The sequence below is a fragment of the Paroedura picta genome, chromosome 8 (assembly GCF_049243985.1).
Source record: "Paroedura picta isolate Pp20150507F chromosome 8, Ppicta_v3.0, whole genome shotgun sequence".
NCBI classification, from domain to species: Eukaryota; Metazoa; Chordata; class Lepidosauria; order Squamata; family Gekkonidae; genus Paroedura; species Paroedura picta.
This window is the reverse complement of record NC_135376.1, coordinates 85861464-85883736: the sequence shown is the minus strand read 5'-3', so window position 1 is coordinate 85883736 and position 22273 is coordinate 85861464. Positions and strand designations below refer to the sequence as shown.

Sequence of the window (22273 nt, the reverse complement as noted above, 5' to 3'; positions counted from 1 at the left end):
TGACAGATTTTATTTTCCTGGGCTCCAAGATCACTGTGTGTTTAGTCAAGGCTATGGTATTCCCAGTTGCAATGTATGGCTATGAAAGTTGGACCATTAGGAAGGCTGAGCATCAAAAAACTGAGGCTTTTGAACTCTGGTGCTGGAGAAGACTCTTGCGAGTCCCTTGGACTGCAAGGCGAACAAACCGGTCAGTCGTAGAGGAGATCAGCCCTGACTGCTCCTTAGAAGGCGAGATCCTGAAGATGAAACTCAAATACTTTGGCCACCTTATGAGAAGGAAGATCTCCCTGGAGAAGAGCCTAATGCTGGGAGTGATCAAAGGCAAAAGAAGGGGACGACAAAGAATGAGGTGGCTGGATGGAGTCACTGAAGCAGTAGGCGCAAACTTAAATGGACTCCGGGGAATGGTAGAGGAAAGGAAGGCCTAGAGGATCATTGTCCATGGGGTCGCGATGGGTCGGACATGTCTTCGCACCTAACAACAACAACAGTAAGACATGGACAAATTAAAACAGTGCCATATTTCATACTAATTAAATTTCATACTAATTGCTCGCTTGGTCAGAAAACACAGTACAGCCAGGAGTCAACAATCATGTGATAGTATAAATTATCCTCCCTCTTTTGTACTAGGCACCGGGATGATATAATCAGGATGGGGGGGGGGGAGAATGGGTAAGACATCCTACACATCTGAAAATCTACAGCGATTAGTACAATAGACGTCACCTGCTTTAACTACATTGTTTTATGCCTTATAAATCATCTTCTCTATTGTTCATAACTGGGTTCCCCAATGTAGCACCAGTGAGCACCATGACACACGGCAGTCCTTCCTTTGGTGTTTGCCAATCTTTTTCAAAATTGGGCAGGCCCATTATAAAGTGATGATGATGAAGTCAGCCATTCAGTCATGTTTCAGTCTTGGCGATCCCATGGGTCAACTGTCACCATGTTTTTCCATCTTGCCCTTTTAGTTGTATGATGCTCTGGCCAGTGTCCATTTTGATCATGTCTAACCACTGTGTTCTTTGTCGGCCTGGTTTCCTTTTATCACTGACCGGTCCTAGCAGAACTGCTCCATCCATTGAGTTGGATCGCATGATATGGCCAAAGTAAGTGAGACGGAGTTTCGTGATTTTGCCTTCCGGCGATAGATCAGGCTTTATGCGCTCTAGTATCTCCTTGTTTGTGACTTTTGCCCGTGGAATCTGCAGAAGCCTTCCTCAGCACCAGAGTTCAAACAAACCAACTTATAAAGTAGAATTTGCTATTATTATTCAATGATGGGGATTTCCCCTGGAGAATCAGGAGGACTTGTAACACCTGAGCTTTCTTTGGTAAGCTGTGGCTCCCTTCAGGGTTTCTTTCTTCCCAGGACCATGGATTTAGCCGGTTGACACACCACAGGCAAGATTTCCACAGTGATACAATACAGCTGCAAGCCTTACATGACCCCGGAATGGCTTTTGTTGAATTTAATGGGTCTACCAGAGAATTGTACCATTAAACTATCTAAATAAGAGGGTTTATTTAAAAGCACACAAATATAAATGGATGCTCTAAAAGAAAATAAAGGAACTCTTATTCACCCAATAAGCGTTGAGTCTAAACAGGGTCTCTAGCTACTAATTGTTTCAGAGGGATGTTCTACAAGCACAGATCACTTAAAAGGAACACACAGGGCTGGCCTCATTTTATTTTTTCCAAACCATCTGGACTCCACTCCTGTGCCTTTAACAGCAGCCTGCCAAATAGAAATTATGCAGAGGAAGCTTTCCCCCATCACTTGTCTGTGTTCTAGAACAAAGCTGTGAATTAAAGCTGCTGTGAGACGAATCAGAGGAGGGAAGGCCAGTAAACAGTGTAGGAATCCTAAAGATAAACCCTGTCGTTCCTTCCTGACACCATCCGTGGTTCACTTGTAGAGTAAGGCCCCTCTAAAGCCATCAAAATCAACGGTGCACAGCGTTAGACTTTGTTAAAAGTCACAGGAACATTAGTCATGGTGTGTGGAAACCCATGCGCACCCGTCCATGTTCAGATCTTTAGGTTTCAGTTCACAGTGCGATGATCATGTGAGTCTGAGGTACAGAATCAGCTGACACAAATTTGGCCAAATGGATCTCCCTGGGGTGGATGTTTTGTGTTAAAAGTACAAACCCCATAATAAGGAGCATTCTCTGATGCCAGATGTCTTTGGCGTGCAAATTAGGGTCGCCAGTTCAGGGCTGGAAAATACCTGGAGATGTTGGAAGTTGAGCTGGGAGTCAGCGGGATTTGGGGTGGGGAGGGACGTCAGTGGAGTATAATGCTAGAGAGGCCCCCTCTCCAAAGCAGCCATTCTCCTCCATGTTCTCTGTCACCTGAAGATGAGCTGTAAAACCAGGGGATTCCTTGGGGACTGGCATCCCTAGAGAACACCATCCCATGCAGAAACAGAGGGTATTAAGACATCTGACGTTTTTTAGAGTATTTAGCTATACATGCCAAGGCTAGGGTCTACCACCTTTCAGTGCCTGTGGGCATCTCTGAGATTCTGCCCCAGGGTGTTGGGCTTAACTGCAAAATGGCCATCACCCAAGGCAGAACCAATTACAAAATATCAGGGAGTGAAATTATATATAATTTTACTAGTAACTCCTCAACATTTCAGGTGTAAGCTCTCTTTAATAGAAGAAGAAGAAGAGTTGGTTCTTATATGCCATTTTTCTCTACCTGAAGGAGTCTCAAAGTGGCTTACAATCGCCTTCCCCTTCCTCTCCCCACAACAGACACCCTGGGAGGTAGGTGAGGCTGAGAGAGCCCTGATATCACTGCTCGGTCAGAACAAATTTATGAGTGCCATGGCGAGCCCAAGGTCACCCAGCTGGTTGTATGTGGAGGAGGAGCAGGGAATCAAACCCAGCTCGCCAGATTAGAAGTCCACACTCCTAACCACTACACCAAGCTGGCTCTCCTAACCACCATACCAAGCTAGCATGCTTTTTCAGCTGCACAGCCAATGAGAAGCCCTAGGGGGCAAAGGCCATATCTGGCCTTGTCCACTTTCTCAAGTCACTCAGTGTGTACCAGGAAGGGTATCAGAAGGGGCTATGGGCAAGTTGCCTCTACTCTAAGGCCTCTTACAATGGCAGCCACTTTTCCTAGAGGCCTTGTTCCTGTACTGTTAATGGCAAGTTGAGAAAACATGAAACTTCCTCTGTTGCTTCATTGTCTCTTTTGTTCCCCATGTTCAGTCAGTTACTCAGATGCATGGCTGCTCTCTGTACAGCATAACAAAAGCCAGTACCTCCCTTCTTATTAATTGGGTTGCACGGAAATCTGCCCTCAAAAATACTCCGCAGGATCCAAGCCATTTTTAAAACGTTTCTCTTTATAAACACTCCCAACAATGAGAAAGTAGCACACTCAGGGTTCTATTCTTTTCCTTGCTGGGCTAGTTTTTAACTTGCAGGGATGTAATGAATTCTTTTGAATATATGTATCTATTGAAAAAAATATGATTTCCCATTCTTCAAAACATTCTGCTAACTCCTCCATTTGTGTCTCATCCCACTGTATATATGGACTCAGCTCTAAGGCTGTTGTGGGGCAAATTTATTTGTAAAAATAAGATGTACACATAAATTAAGGTCTGTATTTTAATAAACAATGGTTGGATTTTGCAATCATTCAAATTATCCAATTCTGGATATTCCAGATGAATTCAAGTGTGGGATTACTGCTTTATTTCCTCCTTGCAGGCTGCGTGGATAGATTTCTCAGTATTGTGATGTCATATTGGCACTGTGAGTTAGCGTAAGATCAGATAGATAAATTCCTTATGCAGCGAATTAAAGATAGGGCTACTACCTAGAATGCAAGTCAGCTCTAGTTTTATTGTTGTTGTTGTTGTTGTTGTTATTGTTAGAAGAACAACAACAACTTCTCATATGCTACTTTTCTCTACCCGAAGGAGTCTCAAAGTGGTTTACAATCACCTTCCCTTTCCTCTCCCTACAACAGACACCCTGTGAGGGAGGTGAGGCTGAGAGAGCCCTGATATTACTGAAGAAGAAGAAGAGTTGGTTCTTATATGCTGCATTTCTCTACCCGAAGGAGTCTCAAAGCGTCTTACAATCACCTTCCCTTTCCTCTCCCCACAACAGACACCCTGTGAGGGAGCTGAGGCTGAGAGAGCCCTGAGATTACTGCTCGGTCAGAACAGCTTTATCAGTGCCATGCTGAGCCCAAGGTCACCCAGCTGACTGCATGTGGGGGAGCGCAGAATCGAACCCGGCATGCCAGATTAGAAGTTAGCACTCCTAATCACTACACCAAACTGGCTCAGCTGCAAACTGACTCCCAAGTTGGATGAGGATTCATCTGCCAACTCTGCAGGGCTCTATCCAGCAGATGAGTAGGCACTTTTGCAGGGGAAAGAAAGGACCAGAGCCCCGCCACGGGATGGCTGTCTCCTGATATTCACTCACGGTTAGTGATGCAAATTAGAGAAGGCTGATTTTGTAATTTCATATTCACACTTCTAACCACTTCACCAAGCTGGCTCTCTTGGATTGTACCTTTTTACAAAATCTAGTCCCATTTAGGGATACCAGCCTCCAGGTGAGACCTGGGAATTTCCTGGAATTACAGCTCATCTTTAGACTACATTTCTCAGTTCCCATGGAGAAAACAGATACTTTGGAGGATGGACTCTGTGAAGGTGTACCCCATTGAGGTCCCTGTCCTCCCCAGGCTCCATCCTCAAATCTCTGGGAGTTTCTCAACCTGGAGCTGCCAAATCTCCCTCCCACGCCCACCCCCACCCCCACCGGTGGTTAGGGAGGACCTGGCAATCCTAGCCCCACTCATGTTCTTTCAACTTCAGACTTAAAAACAGAAATGAAGCCCCTGCATCTCCTTGCCTGAAAGAAGTTTCAGCTGGTAAATAGGTAGGGGTGAGCTGCTGAAAGCCCAGGACAAGAGAGCAGGGTCTGCTGCAGGTGCCTGCAAAGGGCCAAAACAGCTGCCGATGCACGGGCCTTCCAGTCAGTCAACTGCTTTACGACAATCCAAGATCAGCATATAGACACATCCCAAAATACACAGCTGTCATTCACATAACAAATTATAAAACTATTAATATCCTTTAAATATAAATCCGTACATAAAACAGTGTTTACTAGAAATCAGTCCGTTTCTTCTGCTTTATGGAGCAAGCCGCTGCACAACGTTTTGCTGCATCAAAAGTAATTTTGGTAGAGCTATCAGCCAGAAGACAAGTACAGAAGGGGTCTCTTCTGCCTGGGAATTTAGACAAGATTGGCAAAATATATTGGGTGCGAATAAAATTGGCAATATAGGAGCTCATGATCAATGGATTCCACCATTCCCGACTGACATGGACATAAACAAGCAGCTGAAGGCATAAGCTGCATACCTCTTTTCTATCTGAACAGGTGGTAGGGCATTGAACCAAGCTAGAACAAACGTTCTACGATGTTTAGGGTACTCTAAGACAGGGGTAGTCAACCTGTGGTCCTCCAGATGTTCATGGGCTACAATTCCCATGAGCCCCTGCCAGCAAATTCTGGCAGGGGCTCATGGGAATTGTAGTCCATGGACATCTGGAGGACCACAGGTTGACTACCCCTGCTCTAAGGTATATTAATACGTTAATGGGAAAAAATTTTTATCACTATTCTCTGCGCTGTTTTCGTTACCCACAAGTTTCCAGTCTCGCCGGAATCGCAACAAAGGAGGCAATATTTTTGGCGCTTCTTCCTGCCCCTGGCTGTCAATCAAACAGAACAGCCAATGAACTGTTGTGTCCATACTCCCGAAAAGCCCCTTTCCCTTTAAAAACTGTTTTTTAAAAACCCGAAAACACCAGTAGCAACGAATATTTGTTCATCCGATGTTTCAGAAAGACCTTTTTCGCTGGCGTAGGAGTTGGTGCTTAATTGTTTACACGCTCTTCAAGTAAAAACATAATTCCCCCCTCCCCCGATGGGTGCAATTTCTGGCCAAAATTACGGGCAGTGTCGAACAGGGGGCTGTATTGTGCTCGGAAACTTTAAAGACAATTGCAGAAGGGAGCTCTGTTTTACTGTTGAGCACTTCTGAATTGCTTGTGGAGGGACTTCAGCAGAAGAAGCCTCGCTTATTCATTGCTTTTGCCGGTTTAAGGGGGGATCCAGCAGAGGGGATCTAGCTGTGCATTGGTCAATTACAGGGCAGGCTTATGATCCTGCTTGGACCTCAAGCTTGGTCATCAGCAGAACTGCTCTTTCAATTTATTTGTTTGATTTTTCCTTTTCTTCTCTTTTAGCTGGGGAGTAACGTGCGTGAAGGATCATGGACTTTTATGAGGAGCAAGAGCTGAAGGTAATTCTCTCGTTTTTGGCCCAGTGTGGTAATTTCACCATGCTATATATAGACTTGTCTTTCATAATCTGCAGAGGGAGGTTGGCTGTTCAGACAAACTGTTCCAGAGGCCCAAACAGTTCTGTGGTTTCAGTGTTTTAATGGCTGGCCATTTGTTACTTCCTTGTATTGCAAAGTGAAATCTAGAAGTCTGGGTATCTTTCATCATGACAGTTTTCCAGTTCCTCATCCACAGTAGTTAGAATCCAGTGATTTCAGTGGAAAATAAACCCACCTCTTTACGTCAGGTTTTAGCCTGTCCTCACTGAAGTCAGCTATTCTTGGAACTATTTGATTCTAATATTTATTTATTATTTCAATTTATAGACCGCCCTTTCCCCACAAAGTGGAGCTCAGAATGATTCACAGTGATATAAAACAGACATAATAAATGTAGTAAAAACACTACAAAAATACAAAGTATATTCATATATTTTTTAAAATTCACAACTAATTTCCCCAACAGGTTTGACATACCTAATAATGCCGGATTCGTTAGATATGCCTTGAGAAAAAGTTATGTTTGTGTGGCCTCTCACAGCAACTAGTACTAACTCTTGAGTATGCTTGGGCAAAGGAGGTAAGTAAGGATATTAGAAATTAAATGTCAGCCTGGCCTGAATAGAATCAAAAGCCCTATTTTTAAAATACCCCCACTTAATAATTTGTGGCTGATGCCATATCTATTGAGCTTATCGAATTCGGAGCGCAGGAGAGCATTTGATGGCCTTCAGCACAATATGTTTCCATCTGCACGTAGTGAAGGGAAATATATATATTTTTAAAACCCTTAGCAGTATTGTGTATGCATCTGTCAAGATGGAAGTGTAGAAACAACATAACATGTACTTTTTGAATGTAAACTATATCCAAATTAGGAAAGAATTTATGACATCTCTCCCACTAACTAGGCAGAATTCTAGCACACATAAGAAAATGCTGTCTGATAAAAATAATGAATTAACTTCTGCAGTAGCCAAATATGCTTGGTTGGCTACTAAGATCAGGAATGTTTGGAAGGAATCTGGAGGAAATGTGCCGAAGGACTGTGCCACTAGCTAAGGTGACACTGTATTTTAGATTATCCGGTCTTAAATGTTTATATTATTATTTATGATCTACAACCAGCATTAAGCTCCGAAAACACATGTAACCAGGGAAAGCCTGATGGGAAAGCTCAACCTTACAGGCTCTGCAGAACCTAGGGAGGTCCTGCAGGACCCGGGTCTCATCTGAGAGGACATTCCACCAAGGCAGGACTGTGACTAAAAAAGCCCTCGCACTGGTGGATGCCAAATGTGTGACCTGAAGGCCTGATGCCACCAGTAGATCACGAGATGTTGACTGCAGCTGCCAAGGGGAGTAAAGGGAATGGCCGTCATTCAGGCATGTGTGTGTCATATACACCTGGCCTTGTACAAGGTGGTCATGGACTGTCTTCGTTGACTGGCATCAGCTTACCAAAGTCTGAGGTGGGGGCTTTTCCTAGCACCCTTGAGATCCTGTTTACTATAGACTGGACCCAAGACTTTCTGCGTCATAAGCCAAGGCTCTGCCATCGCGTGATGGCTCAACTCTCTGCTTCCCATCTGAAACCCATATGTGATGTCAATTCCAGAGGGTAGCTGGAAAGAAAACAGGAGTCCACAGATCTACTTGTAGCGCTTGTTTATAGCGTAGGCTTTAGACACCAGCTCTGGAGAGCCAGTTTGGTGTAGTGGTTAGGAGTGTGGACTTCTAATCTGGCATGCCGGGTTTGATTCTGCGCTCCCCCACATGCAACCAGCTGGGTGACCTTGGGCTCACCACAGCACTGATAAAGCTGTTCTGACCGAGCAGTGACATCAGGGCTCTCTCAGCCTCACCCACCCCACAGGGTGTCTGTTGTGGGGAGAGGAAAGGGAAGGCGACTGTAAGCTGCTTTGAGCCTCCTTCGGGTAGGGAAAAGCGGCATATAAGAACCAACTCTTCTTCTTCTTCTTCTTCTTGACCTTAAGTGGCTGAAAAATAACTGGTCCAACTACTCTTTTTAAGATTTCTTGGCCACTGTTCATCCTGTATCTATAAAATGTGGACAGCTTATAAAGCTCACCAGGAATTCTTTTCTGTATTTCATGTCAGTAGGCCAAATCATATTCATTGTATTTATAGATCCTGATGCTCATGTGCTACAACATGACAATATGGTTAGGCCTCAACACTGCAGCCAATCCTGGAGCTGTGTAATGTCTTCAAGAGCTGTCTATCTCCTGCATTTATAGATGACCTTTCCAAGGAACTCAGGGTGATGATCTCCCACACTCTTTGAACCTCACAGCAACCTTGTGAGGGAGACCATGCCAAGACGGTAACTGGCCCAAGATCACTCCGTGAGCTTCATGGCTTAGGGTAGATTTGAGTCTACCCAGATCTTCATCTGCCTTGTAACCACTGATCCTTGCTCGCTATCCTGGAGGATCTCTTTTTATTTTATTTTTTGCTGTCAAGGATCAGCTGATTTATGGTGACCCTGCAGGATTTTCAAGGTGAGAGACATTCGAGTTATGGTTTGCCGTGTCCTGCCCTTCCATCACAACCTTGATTTTCCTCAATGGTCTCCCTTCCAAATTCTGACCACAGCCAACCCTACTTAGATTTTGACAAGATTGGGTTAGCCTGAGCTCTCTAGGTCAGGATGGGGGACTTCTACACAACACCTATAGGTGCAGGAGTCTGAACTAGACCCCTTAGACTGCAGATTTCCTTGAAAGCATCTCCTTGAAAGCAAGGACATTTAAGGACTTCCTTCTTTGAATGTAGTTTGTGGAAGAAGTTGTTTCCAGCGTGTAGATGGGTAGGGCTGGTGCCACCGCTGCTTGGTAAACTAAACAGTTTGCCTTTGTCATGAGGGTGTTCCACTACAAGGCCATCTTGGGGAAGAAAGCACAAATATTTTGCTCCACAATCCTAGCATTGTTTTGGGCCACAGAAGTGGCTGTATTCTGTAAGCCAATGGCACGCCAGCTATGAGAAAGCCAGGCATCTATTTTTAAAAACGCAGAAGGACACTGGGATCATTTCTCTTCTGCTTCTGACACTTGTATTTCACAATGGGTCCCATGCAAATGTGTGGGTTACTTTTATGGCAGGCCATGCATGCCGTGTGGTTCTTTGGCCGGGCGGCCTGATGCTTCGTGCAGCTTCTTCTGAACATCTGCCCTGTGGGAGGCTCAGTGCCTTTCTCCTTTCCCAGATTTTAGTTCCATCTGACTTATATTTTAAGGAAACATTGCCCTCTTCTGGCAAACTGGAAGACTTGGCATCAGGCAGCTCCAGTACAAGTTTGCAGAATGCAGACCCCTTGGTGTTTGCCCTGACCTGGATGGCCCAGGCTGGCCTGATCACATCAGGCCTCAGAAACTAAGCAGGATCAGCCCTGGTTAATAGTTGGATGGGAGGCCCCCAAGGAAGTCCAGGTCAGTTATGCAATGGCAAACTTGGTGTAGTGGTTAAGAGCCAGCTTGGTGAAGTGGTTAAAAAAGGTAAAAGTAAAGGTATCCTCTGTGCAAGCACCGGGTCATGTCTGACCCTTGGGGTGATGCCCTCTAGTGTTTTCTTGGCAGACTCAATGCAGTGTGGTTTGCCATTCCCTTCCCCAGTTATTACTGTTTACCCCCCAGCAAACTGGGTACTCATTTTACCGACCTCGGAAGGATGGAAGGCTGAGTCAACCTTGAGCCGGCTGCTGGGATCGAGCTCCCAGCCTCATGGGCAGAGCTTTCAGACAGCATGCCTGCTGCCTTACCACTCTCCGCCACAAGAGGCTCATGGTGAAGTGGTTAAGAGACCTCAAATCTGGAGAACCAGACCTCAAATTTGGAGAGCCAGGTTTGATTCCCCACTCCTCCACAGGCAGCCAGCTGAGTGACCTTGGGCCAGTCACAGTTCTCTTAGTGCTGTTCTTACAGAGCAGTTCTCTCAGAGAGCTCTCAGCTCCACTTACCCAACAGGGTGTCTGTTGTGGAGAGAGGAAGGAAAGGGTGTTTGCAAGCAGCTTTGGGATTTCTATAGGTAGTGATAAGCAGGGTATCAAAACCAGCTCTTCTTCTTCTTCTGTCAACTGAATTTTTCAACTGGAGATACTAGGGAGGAACCAGGGAGTTTCTGCATGCCAATTTGAGGCAGTCTAGGATAAGTTGTAGTGTGCCAAAACCAATTCAGTTGCAAGAATTCAAAACAGGATCTCTTGCCCCCAAATATAATCCTTTGGCCATTATCTGTCAGCACTCAGTGTCCCCTGTCCAAAATGACCGTGACAGAGACAGCCAAAGCAAAACAAAAACAAAAAACAAACCCCTTGCCATTGAAGATCAGCCCGAAATTATGCATGCTGAGTCTCAGTTGCTGGGTCTTCTCTCTCCAAGAGAGAGCCTTCTCTCCTCTCTCCGAGGCTGCCTGTTGCCCCTGAGAGGCTCGCAGCTGGATGTGCCAATTGCCTCTCCTGCAAAACAGGGTATTGGAGATGAACATCAAACATTCTGAACGTGTTTCTTGATCTGTGCAGGCTCATGTGCGCATGAAGTTGTGGGTCAAGGGCCGCTGTGTGTCACCTCATTCTTTCTGCTGAACAAGATACCCGTGTTTGCAGAGATAAGAGCGAAGGGGCATTCATAGGACCAGCAGGAGAGCAGGGTGTTCTGCACACACCAGTTCTATCACGCCACCCTTATGCCCAGTTTCAAACCTGCTAGAGGGGGCACTGTGGGGGAGCTGGCAGACTGGTTGAAGCGGAGGGGAAGGGATGTTAGGTACCCCTGTCTACCTAACAATTCCCCCCTGCTCCTGCCATGCCAACGTTGCTATTAAAACAGTGGAAGAGGAAAGGAATTGGAGCCGAAAGTTGTGTGAATATGAAATTACAAAATCAGCCTTCTCTAATTTGCATCACTAACCCTGAGTGAATATCAGGAGACAGCCATCCCGTGACGAGGCTCTGGTCCTTTCTTCCCCCCCGCAAAAGTGCCTACGCATCTGCCGGATAGAGCCCTGCAGAGTTGGCAGATGAATCCCCATCCAACTTGGGAGTCAGTTTGCAGCTGAGCCATGGGCAAGAATTGCAGCAGTGAGTTGTCCTATGCCGTTCTAATAAATGGCCTTGAATACCCTTCCGGGGCAACCTGTAAGAGTCATGGGTTGCTTGGAGGCAGGACGCCGCAAGTGGATTGATGGCTGACCTAGGATCTTGAACATCCAAAATCAAATCCTCACTCTGCCATGGGAACGCGCTGGGTAACCTGGAGGCAGCCTGCCCTATCTCACAGAGCTTCATTATTCTCAGTTTTATAATGCTAAATCTGAGCGTTGCACAGAATATCTGAATAGGCTGAAGATAAGATGGCTGTACCGGTAAAGCTCTTCCCTTGAAGATCATCTAGACCAGGGGTAGTCAAACTGCGGCCCTCCAGATGTCCATGGACTACAATTCCCAGGAGCCCCCGCCAGCGAATGCTGGCAGGGGCTCCTGGGAATTGTAGTCCATGGACATCTGGAGGACCGCAGTTTGACTACCCCTGATCTAGACCAACCTTTTCCTAACTTTCCCTACTGTTGGAAGACCCCCTTCAGGCTTCGAGAAACCCCAGAAGTGGTGCAATTGTGCAGGATATGATGGGTGGCATTTGCATCAGGATTCTGCAGCTGGGGAGGCATGGGGGCATCATTTTTCTTTTCCCTTCCCGAAGAGGTATCTCCCCCCCCCTTCTCCAGTTGCTATAAGCTAAGAAACAAAGGCAGGTAGCTCAAATAACAGCATGGGGAAGAGTTAAACACCCCTTCTCCCAGCACTGTGGCCCCACTCTTGATTGAAGCCCCCCCCCCGTCCTACATTGAACATTTTAATGTTAAAGGAAACATTAGGAGAGGCAGTCATGAATCTCCCACCTAGTGCATGGTGTGCCTTCAGAAATCTACATCCCACACGAATTTACTCCACTGGGTTTAGCAGGACTTACTCCCACATAGCTATGCATTTCATTTCTTCAAGTCAGTGTGGCCGTTCCTCAAAAATGAAAGTTTGTTTTCACAACTCTTTCCAGGGCTCAATATGCAGATGCCCAGACAATGTGCTTTGGTGTTTTAGATTTGGTCTATAGCATCCACTTCTTCAAAACGGCTTCTTATACTTCCTGCTGACCTCTCGGTGGGCATGGCTCAGTGGTGAAGCATCTGCTTGGCACACAGTAGGTCCTAGGGTCAGTTCCCAAGATCTCCACTTAAAAATAAAATTGTAGGTGATGTGAAAGATCTCAGGCTGAGATCCTCGAGAGCTGTTTCCAGCTTGAGTGGCCAGTACTGGACTTAATAGACCAATGTTCTGATTCTATAAGGCACCTCCATGTGCATAGGACTTCTTGCTGTATCAGGGATAGGGATGCTATATAATATCTCCATGCATGGGAGATACCCATTCTGCACTTCTTCTTTAAAGTAATGATGCTCTTCAAAATGGTGTAAAGTTGACATGGGAAAATTTAGCATGGCCTTCTCCAAACAGCCTTGGGGTTTCTTCCATTGCCCCTTCAGTATATGCCATAATAGCACTACAGGATCTGACACACTCCTGGTGTCATGTAAGAACCTTTCTTGTACTCTGCTAAGCTGCTGGTGTGATTTAAAATCAACAGGCGGATCCTAAACAAAGTGAACATCCAGTTGTTGGGTTATCTAAGGGTGCATTGATTTGCTGTGCAGCAGAATATATACTGCTGATTTTCTAATCTGAGAAATGCAACTCCAACAGCTGAGGGGTGTACATTCAGCATACCTGAGCCAAAAAATCCCTTATTGGTATTTTATGGATTTTTTTCAGTTGGATATAAATTGTGATATTTATTTGGCTATCTGAAATGGCTGAGCCTGAAAAATCCCAAAAATATTTGGGATTTTTCAGGGCCACCTGATAGCTGAAATGAAAGAATCCCCAAAGGGGGGAGTTGCGGCATTTCTCCATAGCAATGCGGAAGTGTTAATTTAAAAATGCTTCTGTATTTATGTTTGGGTAGATTAGTGAGAGACTGGAAATGGTAACCGGACCCCAATGAGTGATTATGTATGAACAGTAAGGATGCCTGACTGATTGGGAGACAGCTGCTTCATCACATCCCCCCCCCCTTTCTCCGTTAAAAACCAAACAGCAGAAAACACAACAGGAATGTATCTTGGCTGCCCGACCTCAAAACCAACAAGGACAATGCACAGATTTATTTTAACTTGGGGAATGTAGCTATGGGGCCCTGCAGCAACATGGACTGCACTATTCTTTTTTAAAATTCTCAGAGCAGGAAATGGAGAGAGGAGGGCAGGTGCAAGGGTGGGCAAAGCGCTGCAGGGATTGTCACACATTTCTTCTTCCACATAGGCTTGCCCCTGGTTGCTCCCTGATTTGAAGTGCTATAAAAATTGGCTAATCCAGTTTTTGCTATTTCCTTCATCTCAAGGCAAATCTGGCCCAAACTCACACCAGCCCTTGCACAGCCTCAGATGGCTGCCGATGTCATGTGGAAGCAGCACTAAAACCCGCCAGCCATGAGAGGCTGTCCAGGGTCAGATTCCTCATGTGGAATCAGTCTATATGTTCCCCCAGAATTAAACCCAAACAAATTGTGATCGTATAAACTAAGTTTGGTCCATGTATCTGTCAAACAACTTCATTCTGCTTTATGCTAATTAATTGCTTGCCCTTTACCTATATGTATGGATTTCTGAGCAAGTGTTTGTACATGAATGCTTATACCTTGAATTACAACTTTGTCGGTCTTAAAGGTGCCCCTGGATTCAATCATTGTTCTTAAAATACAAAATTATTTAAAATATCTCAAAATAAAACCACCTTAAAAATTCTAAATGGCTAATAACCCAGAGTAGAGCAACTGGTATACAGGTCAATCATGCTTACATCGACATGCCTCATTGTCATCTTTACCTTTACAACAGCAGCTGCAAATCTTTCCACTCAGAAAGTAATAAATTTGTCCCTATCTGCCAGTAGCAATTCTAATTTATCCTGATCTGACCTTCCCAGGAAATGAAATATAACGGTCCTCAAAAATCTTTTACGCTTAGCCTCAAATCTTGGGCACTGAAATGTAACATGGGACATGTCCTCAATGGACCAACAGTCACAGGGGAAAACTCTTTCACTGTATGGAATCTCACTGAAATGGCTTTCTAAAACTGCCAGCAGCAGAATATTGAAATCAATAAATGCCACATATAATTGCCTAGATAACCCATTTGAGTATTTATTAATAAGAAGTTGTAACACATGGCAATGGTTTAGAGTTGAATGCCCCTGTCAAAATCCAAGATCCAACAAGTCCTTTTCATTTACCCATAGTTTAGTTAAAAAGCCTTTTTATACTCATCCTAATTTACTAGGTCGGTAAAATATGCTCAAAGAGTCTAGGGAAAAGAAATTAGCTGCCTTTAATGGAGGGTTATTTGAAAAATTCCTACAAATCTAATATCAGGTTGGGCACCCTGGTCTAACAATCTTTATTTTACTAAATGTTCGGCTGCGTGGAAACCAAGGCTCCTCAGGTATTCTTCTGAAAATCCAGGGTTAGCCACAAACCTCATTACAAAACCACAGTTATGACTTGGCCTTCATCTCCCTGTTTGTCAAAGTTAGGAGGCTTGGAGACACATAAAAGATACTCATCAGCTCATAATTAATGACAGCTTTATAAACCAAGGACATTATTGAGGGCAGATATAATTCTACTTTGACCATAAATTATGATGGTGAAGGATGAACAACCAACAGAAGCTTCTGTAAGGAGTGGAGATTTCCAGAGCTCCTCCAAATTGCTACCCCATAGAGAAGCTGGGTCAGTAATTTCATTTTTAACATTTTCAAAGTTTGAGAAAGCAGGAAACTTCCTCTCTTCCTATAAAATCTAAGGATACCAAGAACAGTCTTTGTTAGATTATGCTTAGCATAATCAATATCCAAGTGCCCAATAGATGGAACACAAACTTTAAATACTTAAAACTAGACACCTTTTCCAATGGCTTCTCACCCATAGTCCATTTCTAGTTATATACCCTTCTACTAAAGACTTAGTTCGATAGCAATTTACATTGAGAGGGTTTGTTTTACAATAAGAGATGAACTGTTTGGGTATGTGAGATGAGTCCTGTTTCATTTCCCTACAGTACACTTGAGATGGCATTTCCACCTACATTTACTGGAAAAAACTGGGAACTTGACAGGTATTCTACTATATCATTTATATATAAATGAAAGAGTATTGGGGCCAAGATGTAACCTTAGTTCTTAGTTTAAATAGTCATAGTCTTAGATCAGAACAGAAGTTGCAACCCTGACATATCCCTATGGAGGTTTTATCTGAGCTAAACAGTTGGGGTCATAGACACCTAATCTGATATTTAAAATAGTCCCTATGGACAGGACTTTAATACTTTCTAACAACCTATTATCAATGTTCATATTAATTAATTTTCTCCACAAATGATATATTGGGATAGAATCAAATGCACCTTTGAGATCGATAAATGCTATGTATAATTGCCTAGATAATCCACTTGTGTATTTATTAATATGTTGTAACAGATGACAATGGTTTAGAGTTGAACGCCCCTGTCAAAATCCAAGATCCATCAAGTCATTTTCATTTACCAATGCCTCCAGCATCAGTAGAAAATGTCTTGCATAGAATTTTCCTATCACATACAGCAGTCATATTGACCTATAGTTAGCTGGATCATTACACTTCTCTTTCTTATAAATTGGCATAACAATAGGTCAGTTCCTAGACAAATCAACCAGATAAATAGGTTGGCTAAAACAGGTATATGGGAATGTAAATTATGTTGCCCTCCTGAGTTGGATTATTAAATAATTTTAAAAAATTTCCCCCAGGGATTTCTAGATATGCAAGAGTCTAACTCATGGCATATTCTCCGAAGTCACAAATATGTTCCAAAACTTTGGTATATCTTTCAGAGTTAGGGTCTCAGGAAGTTCCTACCATGATTCTCTTAACTAAGCAAGTTTTAATTTTCTTGGAGTTGGCATTTATATTTATTGTGAAGTTCCACAAAGAATGTAGGTAAACAGTTAATTTGAGTCTGCCTGTACACTTTATTAGCATGCTGTGACAGGCAGTACTATGAAAGTCAGACTCCAAGTACTAAGGTAAGAGTGAGTGAAGGGTTAAGATTCCTCACTAAAAGAGAGAGCTTAAGCAACAGACAGCTCCAACCACTCTCATTGGCCAGTGAGAGGTGAGAGAGAATTGATATAGTAGCTGTGTACTACAGGGAGTTTAGTCTTATTCTAATTGGCATACTCATAGAACCTGTCTGTGCTTAGCTGAAAATCTGCTCTGAGATATTTTAGTTAAAGGAAATAATCTTTACTAAAGGCTGAAAGCAGATCTTTACACAGTGTTTTGAGAACTGGGACAGATATTTTGATAGAGGGAATTTGGGCAGTGATGTTATATTCACCAAATTAAAAAACACCTGACCCTGTTGCTAGGACTATTAATCAGATTGACTTGATCACCTATGACACTTTAAATATCTCTCAAACTTCACAATGAGTCCCTTCGCAAAGAGTAATTTTAAACTTTAGGGGAACCAAACTCCCTTTCCTATTGTTAAATCGTCGGAGCTACCTTCAATCCAAGGGAATAATTCCTTCAAGGATATATTTAAACCTCTTTACTTTCCCACTGTTGACATCCTTTCAAAAGACAGATTACAACAATAAGAGAGCTAAGAACTTGAATGAACACAATGGTCCCCGACATCAAAGCTCCCATCAGGAAATAAAGCAAACACTAGGGAAGAAAGGCCTAACTTTGAACCGAATCTTCCAAAAGTACCCTTGGATTCTGGAAATAAGGAACTCTCTTCACATCACAATTCCCTAGAGGAAAATGTGTTGTCCTCCTTTCCTTTGCTTTCTTCTGAACTCCAAATTAATATAATAACCGAACTAAATAACTTAAGTAACAAACTGTCAAAGCTAATAAAACCTCACCCACCTCTGCTTGCCCTAACTCCATCAACAAAGATGGAGCAAGATTTCCCACTAATTGAGTTAATTGATCTAACTGACGCACATAATAGTATGGAGGTGAATGTAACTAATGAAATCCAAGTGCACCCCCATGTAAACTAAATTCTGTCAAAAATGGATGTGTAGTTCTAGATTCCACTCTCAATACTATTGAAACATTTTCAACAGATGATCAACCTGGAAGCTCCTCTGTTCATTCAATTACTCCAGTAACTGACTCAAACTGTCTAGTATTCAGACCTTCATCCTCTACCCTTCAAATACTGGTGTGTAACATTGCAGGATGGCATAGTAAGAGGGGAGAGACTGACTTTTGTTCACTCCTCCAATCCTATGATATAATTCTCCTTCAGGAAACTTGGGTTCTAGGTGAAGTCCATTTTCAAGGATACTACAATTTTTGCACTCCAGCTCTGACGTCACGAGGAAGAGGTAGAAACCGAATGGGCCTCTGCTTCCTAGTGAAAATAAATCTTAAAGAAACTATAAAGAAACCCCCCATATACCCAAGCACTCTTCTGACCAAGCAGTGATATCAGGGCTCTCTCAGCCTCACCCAATTCACAGGATGTCTGTTGTGGGAAGAGGAAGGGGAAGGCGACTGTAAGCCGCTTTGAGCCTCCTTTGGGTAGAGAAAAGCGGCATATAAGAACCAACTCTTCTTCTTCTTAATTCATGCCAACCCAAGTATTATCTTAGCTAACATCTATATTCCCCCAATCTTGGAGTCTATTGGGGGATTTTTATACTGGGAAGAGGTGACGCATTATATTGCATCCCTCAAAAGTGACCATCCACAGGCTGAATTAGCCCTTATTGGGGATTTCAATGCTAGACTAGGAACCTACAAGTACCTAACAAATTCAAATCCAATAGGAATAGATAGATGTCTTTATCATGGAATAGACCCAAAATCCAAGAGGGCAAGATCAAATTTTATCAAATTGTGCTCTGATATGAATTTAAAAATCCTAAATGGTTCTGAAAAATTCCCAAACTCAAATGAGTATACTCATCTCTTGATTAGAGGTAATAGCATAATCGATTTTGTTTGTGTCTCCTGTCCCTTGTTAGTCGGATCAGTAACTTCGTAGTTGGCAGTCGAACAGAAAGCGACCACTTGCCTCTAATTCTCTCAGTAAAATACATTTGATATCCAGAGGTAGACTCTGTAACTTTAGATTATCTCCTGAATTTTAGAAAATTAACTTGGGCTCCAATTTTAGTCCCTCAGATTGAGCAAGTGATAAATTCCCCCAAAATGCAAGTTTTGAGACGTAAGCTTATTATAGCAGACTCCAGTAACTCTATTTTGCAACTCTGTGAGTCAGTAATTGGGCATTTTTATCACCTATCAAAACCTCCTAATAAGAACATCTCAACCCCTACTTGGTTTGATGAAGAATGCTTACTGGAAAAGAAATTATTAAGGGACTATTACATGCTCTTCCATAAATCAAGATCTCTCGATAACCAATCCCACTATCTCAGAGTTAAAGCTGACGACCAGTCTCTTGTTGCTAAAAAAAAAATCCACAACAGAAACTGGGAATCATTAAACAAAGCACTTAATTCATCTGATAACTGAATATTCAGCTTCCAAATGGATGGACCATCTTTAACCGCTCCTGTGGAGTGGATAAATTAAAACAGTAAGGGCCCCGAAGGCGGGCCCTGTCCGGGATGAGGAAGGGTGCCGATAGGCCCCTTCCCCCGGACTGACAATCGGAGGCGAAGTGCCTGCCGATTGGGCCCTCCAATTGTCAGTCTGCCGGCAAGGGACCAATTGTGGTCCCCTGCCAGCAGACTGATGAATCGGGAGGCATGAAGCGCATCCCAATCCACCCCCCTCCAACATCGGCCGCATGCAGCCGACCGCCGCCATTACCTGCCTCGGCGCAGAGAGACGAGGTCACTGCCTGGCCGCGCATCCAGGAGGAGCCAACGCTGGCGGCTACGACGATGGCTGCGGCCACAGCCCCCACCAGGACGCCTTGCCGCCGGCCTGTACAGCCAGGGGCGGCCTGCACCCGGTGACGGCAGACGCAGCGGCGGCGGCAGCGCCACCCACTAAAAGCACAGGTCGCCCGCCGGCCCACGTACTCAGGAGCAGCTGGCGGAGGAACCTCCGAGAGCAGCGGCCCCAGAACATCGCTACCATCACCTGTGTTCAAGCCTCCAGCTCGCCCACCACTATCTGCTGCCTCGCACATACCAACTTAGGTAGGCGGCGGCACGGGGGGGGAGGAGGTGGAGGCAGCTTACAGCCCGGCCCACGGCCAGTCTTCAGTGCGGGGCCGGGGCCCAGGAAGCTGGAGAGTCGCCCCGCCCAACTCACGAGACCCGCTAGCACCCACTGTATTTACAGTACAGCGGGCTTAGTTTCTAGTTTTTCCATATTGTTCACATTACCATCTTCACTATACCCTCAACTGTCCATTGGATAATCCTCTTCCTTTCCCTGTTGGCCAAACGTTGAACCTCACAAGTCACCCGGTCCAGACGGGATTCCTCCAGACTTGATTATTCATTATGCTGATTGGTGGGCTAAGCCTCTTGCACATCTGTTTACAAAAATCAACCAAACAGGACTAATCCCAGATTCATGACTTAATTCTATCATAACCCCAATATATAAAAAAAGGAAAAATTGACCTTCCAAGTAACTACCTCCCCATCAGTTTGTCAACTGTAGGTAAGCTCTTTGCAAAATATCTGGCCATTAAACTTATAAACTGGACATCCAGAAATTACATCATAGGGCCAGAGCAAATAGGGTTTAGGAAAGGATATACTACCTTAGATCATTGTACTGTTTTAGCTTTTTAAAGCCAGAAATATACCAAACCTAAGAGGGGCAGATTATTTGTTGCCTTTATTGATCTAAAAGCAGCCTTTGACTCAGTTTCCAGAGAGAAACTCTGGATAAAATTAGACAATCTAGACATAGACCAGCGTCTACTATTTCTATTAAAACAGCTCCATCATAACAACCACTGCCAAGTCAAATATTCTGCTGAGGGAAATTTAACACCAAAAATCCAAATAAACATAGGAGTTAAACAAGGTTGTATCCTTGCGCCTCAGTTATTTAACCTCTTCTTAAATGATTTGCCTTCTTTTTTGACAAAGTTAACAGTCATCCCCCCCATTCTAGGCAAAAGAATCCATGTAAGTTGTAGAATGTTCAATGTAAACCGCCCAGACCTGCAAAGAAATGGGCGGTATAGAAATCTAAACAAACAAACAAACAAAAAGACCCACTACGCTTCTTTTATATGTGGATTACACCGTTATCTTATCTAGAACTTGAGTTGGCCTTATACTAAAAATAAATTTTGAAAAAATGAAGATCATAGTATTCACAAAGAGCCACTATATGTTTCTCTGGATAATAAATGGTAAACATATAGAACAGGTAAATCACTACAAGTATTTAGGCATAAGCTTCACTTATAATAACAGTTGGGCAAAACATAGACGAAAAATAATCAAAATTGCAAAAGGCCAGTTATCCCTATTAGCCAAGTTTTATCATCAAAAAGGCAACAAAAATCTTCCAGCAGCCATTAAAATCTACAGTGCCAAAATAATTCCTCAAATTCTTTATGGAATCCCAATATGGATGGATGTTGCACTTGTCACAGAACTTGGCCAACAGAGTCTAGAAGCCAGGGATATTCCCTTAACATACAAATCCATGCCCATGTGTCTCCAAATTTTGGAGACACACTCGTTAAGAAGAGCATTTCTAGTAGCTCGCTTAAACATCTTTCCCACAAATGTCACCCAAGGTAGTGTCCCTGACACGTACCACATACTTCTGGTGTGTGATGTATATTGTCGCCCCTTAGCTATCTGAAGAACTATTTGAAGAAATTAAAATTCAGCTGTATTGATGAGAAAAATTGGATTAAAATTATACTAAACTAGTTTCAAAGCCCATTTATAAAAATGGGCTTTGAAAGGGGAGAAGCGGGAAGGGTAAGGGACACGGTCCCACCCACCCCCTCTCCTAGAGGCTCCCCCCAAAAAGCGGCGCCGCGGTCCTCCCTTCGAAGGCGAGTGAGAACGCGAGGTACACTCACCGGCTTCGCGCTGTTCCTGGCCGTTAAAGGCGCGGGCGTGGCCGAGGAGGCCGGGCAGCATGGAGGAGACACAGGCCAGAGAGGCGCCTGCTGGGCAGCCCCCTCCCCGAGGCTTGTCTGCGGCTGTTGGCTGGCTCGGGGGACGTAGCTGCTGCTGCTGCTGGGGCTGGTGGGTCCGGCTGCGGGAAGGCAGCTCGGACTCCGTCGCTGAGGTCCGCTCAGCGTGCCGTGGGTGAAGGCGGAGGACCGTGGGCGAGGAGACGCGGCCCCGGAGAGTCGCCTGCTGGGCAGCCCCTTCCCTGACGCTTCTCTGCTGGTTTTCTTCGGCCTTGGGGGATGCCGCTGCTGCTGGGGCTCGGGGATCCAGCTGCAGGAAGGGCGCGAGGCACTTCCTGTTTCGTGGGTCTCCGTCGGGCGGCGATGCCTTCCCCGGGCCGCGTTTTTTTTCGGCGGCTCTGTGAGGCGCCGGCCGCTGGGCAGCGTGGGCGAGGAGACGCAGCCCCGGAGAGGCGCCTGCTGGGCAGCCCCTTCCCCAACGCTTCTCTGTTGGTTTTCTTTGGCCTTGAGGGACGCCGCTGCTGCTGGGGCTCGGGGATCCAGCCGCGGGAAGGGCGCGAGGCACTTCCTGTTTCGTGGGTCTCCGTCGGGCGGCGAGGCCTTCCCCGGGCGGTGTTTTTTCTCG

The 22273-nt window shown here is 44.6% G+C and overlaps 1 long non-coding RNA gene across 3 annotated transcripts in view; it reads left to right on the top strand.

Annotated features, from left to right (window-relative positions):
- Positions 1-22273, top strand: part of LOC143843918 (uncharacterized) — a 243126-nt gene that overhangs the window by 181409 nt on the left and 39444 nt on the right. For all 3 annotated transcript variants that reach the window (XR_013233739.1, XR_013233740.1, XR_013233742.1), the window contains one exon: positions 6320-6375. This is a non-coding gene — a long non-coding RNA (uncharacterized LOC143843918). The remainder of the gene's footprint in view (positions 1-6319; positions 6376-22273) is intronic.